This window comes from Phragmites australis, chromosome 5 (genome assembly GCF_958298935.1).
Source record: "Phragmites australis chromosome 5, lpPhrAust1.1, whole genome shotgun sequence".
Taxonomy (NCBI): domain Eukaryota; kingdom Viridiplantae; phylum Streptophyta; class Magnoliopsida; order Poales; family Poaceae; genus Phragmites; species Phragmites australis.
The window spans coordinates 5482230-5489342 of NC_084925.1; positions in this window are offsets into that span (position 1 = coordinate 5482230).

The following is a 7113-nucleotide window of genomic DNA, read 5'->3' on the forward strand; positions in this document are numbered from 1 at the left end:
CGATCATCTGGATTGGCGACGACATGGACTTTAACGGGGCAACTACTGGGCCCAATGTTCTTGGGCTACGACCCGGGAGTCAGTTAGACCATGTCGAGGCTCCTCTTGTTGCAGTGAAGGACCGTCTTTACATTGCCAAATATGGTGATGGCCCCTGTCGAACGAAGGATCTTGATGGCCTGGTATGCGTAGTGGGCAACGACCATAAATTAGGCCATCGTTGATCGCCTCAGGATTGCATTGTGAGTGGTCCTAAAGTCCGCCACATTGAACAAGACCCTTTTGATCCTAAAGTTACTCGGAGAGACAAAGGTGATGAGTAGCTAGATTTGCCCCCAATGGCTTAGTCGAGGAGCCAGGGATAATTCCAAAGAAGGGAGGAGATGATTTCAACGCGCTTCTCAGAATCTGTAGGACATCCAGCATGTTGACGAAGAGGAAGTTGATGGTTCTCCCTCCATCGACCAGTATGTGACCCAGTAAGATGTTCTGTACCGTGGGTTCAGTCATGATGGGATAGCGACCAGGGCTTCTGAGACATGAGGGTTGGTCTTCCTGCCTGAAGGTGAGGGGTACCTCCAACCACTTAAGATGTGGGCTCGAGCCCGGCATGGTCGCCCACACTTCACGGACCACCGACTTGTATTCCCTGTTCGAGGAATACGTTGGTGTGCCACCAAAGATATGGTGTACCATGTGATCGGCCTGCTGAAAATCTAGCGTCGACTAGTCTAGGTCGTCCCTATCCTCACCATTATCGTTGCACATGGGTTTACACTCCCTAAGATCCTTGTTGATGATGCCCCACATGACCTTGCATTTGGTCAGATCGTGGGTGTCTATGTGATGGATCGGGCAGTAGCATCAGCCCTTTTTTCGGTCTTTTCTCGAAGCACTAGCGCGGTTGGCTGGTCTGCTCGACCTTCATGACATTGGGCAGTCCTGCCTTGCGTTTGCTCTTTTTCTCCTTCCAACTGACCCCTTTGAAAGAGGCGAGCTGGTCAAAGGTTGGCTGCGACTTTGGGTCGCTCTGGTGCTCTCTGACCTCAGCGGTCTATGCGCATTTGTCCGCGAGCTTGAAGAGCTCAGTGGTACTCTAGACTTCCTTGGTGGCCAGTTTTTCAACCATCTTTTGGTCTCTGACCCCCCTCTGGAACGCTATGACCACCCGTGATCCTTGGAATGGTATTCTGGCATTCGATGATACACCGGATGTAGTCTCATAGCGACTGGCCCTATCGCTGCCTGACCTAGTATAGGTTGTCCTCGACCCTTGGTCGGGCGTAGGTCCCCTGAAAGTTGGCGACAAACTGGTCGCGTAAGTCCTCCCATGAGTGAACTGACTCGTAGGGGATGTTCTTAAGCCAGGACCGTGCTGAACCAGCGAAGGCGGTCAGGAAATGTTGGCCATGACTTTCCCGTGAGCTCATGCGGCCTGCACCATGCGGTGTAAATATGTAGGAATTCCTCGAGATTGGTTGAGCTGTCGTATTTTTCAGCTAGGACCAGCCAAAACTTGTCCGTTCAGTGCACCTCTCGCAGTCGGGCGGACAAGGCGTTGCACCCCATCCCGTAATAGGGAGTCACTCGTTGATGGGCGACGACGTGTGCTCGGGGAGAGACGCGAAGGTCTCACGACCCTAGCGATTGAGTGGAGTCTGACACCTCCTTGTGATCGGGAGGTGAGTTGTAGGGTTGCTTACCCTTTTTCTGTTCTTGTCGAGCAGGATCTTCCTGCTCCCAGCTCGTGTTTTGGCCCTGGATTACGCCACGGAGGTCGTGTTGGCGAAGACAATTGCGCAGGTCAGTGGGTCGGCTGTCCCGACGCGACGAGGGTCACCGAGTACTTCCTATTATGGAGGGAGCATGAGATCTTTCCTACCACGTGGGTTCCTGGGATTCCTGGCGATCTCAAAATTCACCAGTCCTTACGATGGACATGGTGTTTGACGTCACGGTTTGGCGTCAGACGGTCTCTACCAAGAGGGTGAGGTTGCGTAACCATAGTGCTACTGGCGAACCCTTCGGCACGACCACTGATGGGTGGCTGAGAAGCATTCGCATGGTCTGTATATTCTATGTGGGCTTCATTGCCTTGCAGTTGAGGTGTTGAGCGCAGAGAAACGACATATCGCGAACAGGGGAGTCTCCATTGCTCTCTTGGTATGACGGTTTAGACGATGCCACCATGGACCGTGCCCTATGCGGGGGCTGTATCGGAGCTCCTTCGTATTCGGTGCCAGGCCAGTTTCCCTCTGGTTGCAAGGGTTGGGGCTCACTAACGGTGCCCGAGATACGAGGGCCTCCCCTACCCCCTGCTACATGGTGTGCCATGCAAATTTCATGTTGAGTCTCAGAGCCTTCGAACTCCGATTCAATATCCCAAACTTAGAGCACACTAGGCTCATCTACGCTGTATCCCATGATAAACATCTCGCGGCAATCGGGGTCCTCGGAACGGGACTCAGCGTTTACCGTGGATCCAGCCATAAGTAGCCCAATCGAGTTATCAACACTTGCCAAAATGCTAAAACGCGCCCCCTACTTGGCGCGCTAACTGTCATGGGTTAATCTCTAATAATGTATCTGAGATATGCCAAATGATAGGTGTGTGATCAACGTTTTTGGTGACTATTGATGGGTGTGCGTGTATGTCAAAAGAACTCAAGAATACTAGAGTTTATTCAGGTTTAGACATCTCTTGGGATAATAGTCCTACATCTTGTGTATTTTCTTATGAGTTAGATTAACTTATCCAGAATGTCCTCCTTACAAGTTTGGTCCGCCCCCCTTTATATAGCAGAAGGCGAGGTATACCGTATACATACAAGAAGATCGTGCCAAATAGTACGACTACCATATGCCTGACGAAAAATAGATATGCCTAGGTCAACGTTACAAGGGGTTGGCATGCCTGGTTCACCTTGGTCGTCCTGCATACCCTGTCCTATCTACCAAATGACGTCCCATCCGCTGCAAGCCTGTCACGCTCGCTTGCTAGGCCATCCTATAGCATTAAATGCTACGGGACGAGTCACACCGCCTCTGCGCCAACCCACAACTTTGCCTGTTGAAAGGTGCATGTGGAAGGAAAATGCACGAGTAGATGATATTAAATGCAATTAAACTGGTTAGGTAAGTGACGTGCCCTGTGACCAGCAAGGGCTGGTCATAGGGTTTTCATCTGCAATCAAGAGACTTGTCGTGCGAGCCCTGTCTAGTCGCGCAAGGAGGCCATGATTTTCAAAATATCAACTACTAGCTAACATCTGCCGGCTTGAGTCCTCCTGATAGAGGATCCTCTTATTCTTTAAATCGATAGCCTCATTTTAATGTAACTATTATTATATCAATAAACTCTATATTTGGTGGTATTTTAATTACTAATAAAAACAAAAGTTTAGAAAATTTATCGAAAACTGAGATCTAAAACATCTGCAGATCAAAAATAGTAAGTCTTCACCGCGCTGTCTCCCTTTCCTCCCATCCCCTTCTCTTTCCTTTTTTTCTAGATTAAAATAGTCATTTTGGTTGAATTTCAGCCTTTTTATAGAGGCTACTAACCGTCCCCTGAAAGGATGGCAATGCCTAACTGTCTTATCAAGGGTGGTAAAGATGACGTGCTTTCTGCAAGGCTTAACCGTCCCATGAGATGACGGTAAGAACTATCTGTGCCACCATGACATGCTTACCGTCTTTTTCTTAAAAAAGTTACAGTTCTTTGAGAGGACGATAGACGTTTATTATTGTAAATATTTTTATCCAAATATATGTTTATAAATATTTATGTTAGAAAATGTAGAAAAAATCCATGATACAGTGCATATGGCTTGATAGCCTTGGCGGGCTATGGATTGGCCAAAACACAGAGAGGCCCATGCGGCTGGATTGGATTGAGGTTGCAGCTGCGGGCTCGCTGAGCTGATGTAGGCCGAGTGTGCAGGAGAGCCGAGACCACTCGAGCGATTATTTTGAGTCTGTGACGGACTACAGCAGTGGGTCGACCGATGTACAAGGAGGTCTTTATTCGAGCTTTTTTACATTTCCTTACTTAAATAATTAAATAAATAGACTTAAGATAAAAAGATATATAATAATAAGCGCTTACCGTTCTCTGAAGGCGATAAGTATGCCACAGTGGTCTTACCCACTCTCATTGCCGGTAGCCCCGTGATGAACAGAACTCAACATTCAATTTCATTTCATATCTTCTCTATTTAAAACAGTGGTCTTCTATTACTCTAAAAATCATAATTTTTTTTACATGTTCCATAATCCATATGCAACCTATTTTAATTGGATTCATCTAAAAATCCTGTGCAGAATTTAAACTAAAATTCTTCAAAAAAAAATCTACTTTTATAACTTCTATCAATTGTCAGGGCATCAAATAAATTCCCAAAAATCTAGAAAAATTCACTAATATTCTTCTTATGTGATAAAATAATTTCTAAAATTATTTTTGGTGCTAGATTATATGGTGAAAAAGTGAGTTCCTTTGTAAGGCTCAATTTATATGTATTTTTATAATTTCATGTGATATTCTTCTTTTAACTCAATCTAAATTCAAACATATAGAAAACTAGGGTTGAAAATAATTTTAGATATTATTCCATCACATAATAAAAATATTAGTAAATTATTCCAGATTCTTGGGATTTTATTTGATGCCCTAACAATTGCTAGAGGTTATAAAAGTAGACTTTTTTTTGGACAATTTTAGTTTAAATTCTGCACAGGTTTTTAGGTGAATCCAATTAAAATGGGTTGCACATGGATTATGGAACACATATAAAAATTTCTAGGATTTTTGAAGTAACAAAAGATCGTTATTTTAAACAGAGAAGATAGGATAGGAAATTAAACGTTGAGTACTGTTCATCACGATCCAATTACAACAGAGCAGCACAATCCAATTACAACATCAAATCAATTTGGACAGGGAACAATGTCAAATCCAACCGATGTGCTCACCTTCCTGCATGACCTTCCCCCATTCCTGACCTCCGCTATTGGCTCGCTGCTCACAAGCTCACCAGCGACCTCTCCCCCTAATGAAAGCCTGGCAACCAAGTTGAGCTATTTTGTGTACCTGATGAGCTCCCCCAGCCAAAATCGAGCTCCTCCCCTTAAAACTGTAATGGCTCAAGCTCCGCCTTGGCCAAATCAATGTCCTTGCCTCGGACCTTTGCCGGATCGAACTCCTTTGCGCGCAAATTTCCTTGCAACCAGATTGAGCTTCTTCCTTCTCGGATTGAGTTCACTCCACTAGATCTGTGCATCCCAACGCCACAGACCTAGGCTTGCGGCTACATAACTCATCAAGGCGCACAGCACCACTTTCGACGGTAGGGACTCCGTGGAGGGTGTGGCCTTCTACTTCGTGACTCGAGTGGTGCTGCTGTCTCCCCCATACACCCCCAAACCATATTCGTATGACCAAGAACACCTTCAGATTCCAATGGAGGGAGGGAGGGAGGGAGGAGGAAAGGACGAGGGACGAGGGAGACGTACCAGGAGAGAGAGGGCAGTGGGTAGCGGAGAGGAAGAGGGAAGGCAAAAAAACAGTAACAATCGTAATGTGATTGAGGGAGACGCACGATCAAGTGATTTCGATCGGGTGGCTGCCGAGGTGTGCGGGCGGCAGGCCAAACTTCTACATGCTCGGAAATTAGATTTTACCTTTTAATTGCATGGGTTTCTTCAAGATGCAAGTCCTTTTCTAGGTTTTCAAACCCCATACTTTATTTTTTTTCTGTACTGTTAGCATGACAGTTGTTGCATTGTCTAGGTGGCATGACGGTTAAAGCTGATCTTGATGAGTCCTCACCTTACGCAGCTATGTTTGCAGCACAGGATGTTGCTCAAAGATGCAATGTATTGCACTATCTTGGCAAAAACATTTTTGTTTGTTTTCAGTTGACGCTCAATTCAATTTTTCTGTTTGTCACAGGAGCTTGGAATTACTGCTCTGCATATTAAGCTATGTGCTACTGGTGGAAACAAGACCAAAACTCCTGGCCCTGGTGCTCAGTCCACCCTGAGGGCATTTGCTCGATCGGGCATGGAGATTGGTCGTATTGGTAAGCGACTATGAATAATAGATAGTTGTTATATTTGGGTATTTTAGAGTTTTTAAATTTTTGGAATATATCTTTATTTTTAGGAAAGGGTCTGAAAGAAAAGAAATTACTCGTAGATACTAAGGTAGATCTCAAGAATAGAAAAAAGAGGAGTCTAGAGGGACATATGACACACCATATATACGGAGCAAATGGGTCCTACAGAGGACAAGCCCAAAACAAGTCAAGACAAGCGACACAAAGTTATTAGAAGCCAAGGAGAAAATCGCTGACTAGATTTAGATATGTTAGGAAACTTAGAGTTCTACAACCGAATGTAGACCCATCTTGATCTCTTAGAGTTTGACCTTATTGGAATATGTCTTTATCTCTTGAAAATTGATTTTATATTTTAGGGTTTTTAGCACTATAAATATAGGGGTGAACCTCTCATTATAGAACACAAATGAAAAAAAATAGAAAGCTTTTCTCTTACATTGTGTCTTCTTTGTATAATTGCTTTCTTAAGGGATCTCTGGGTTACACCGGTAGCAATGGTTTTTCATCACGTTATTAGCACGAGGCTCTACCAGAGACCAAACTAGCGGAACAAATCTGCCTGCGACTGAACTACACTGCATCGAATTCATCTTACACCACACAATCTACTGACATCAATCCCTACTATATGTGTAAGTTGAGCAAATAGATCGTTTTATGAAATTGATCTGTTTGCTAGATCATGATTTGTATGTAATCGATGCCCGCATATGGCTGTACCACACCACCTGTTGGCCTCCACATTGCGCCGTGCCTCTGTTGCATGCACCGAAGCCCTTGGCTGTAGGCCTCTGCGTCGCGCGTTGTCCTGCTGCCACCCATCAGAGAAGAGGACCAACGCCCCTGCGAAGCTCCTGTGTGTGTCCTATACCGCACGTCGAAGTCCTGCTGCCGCCAAGCTAGCACCACAGCTCCTCTGCAGCACCAGCCCTGCTGGCCGTCGGGCCTGCCGCAAGCGGCTCTGCTGCTGCGTGCACCATGCTACCTGCAA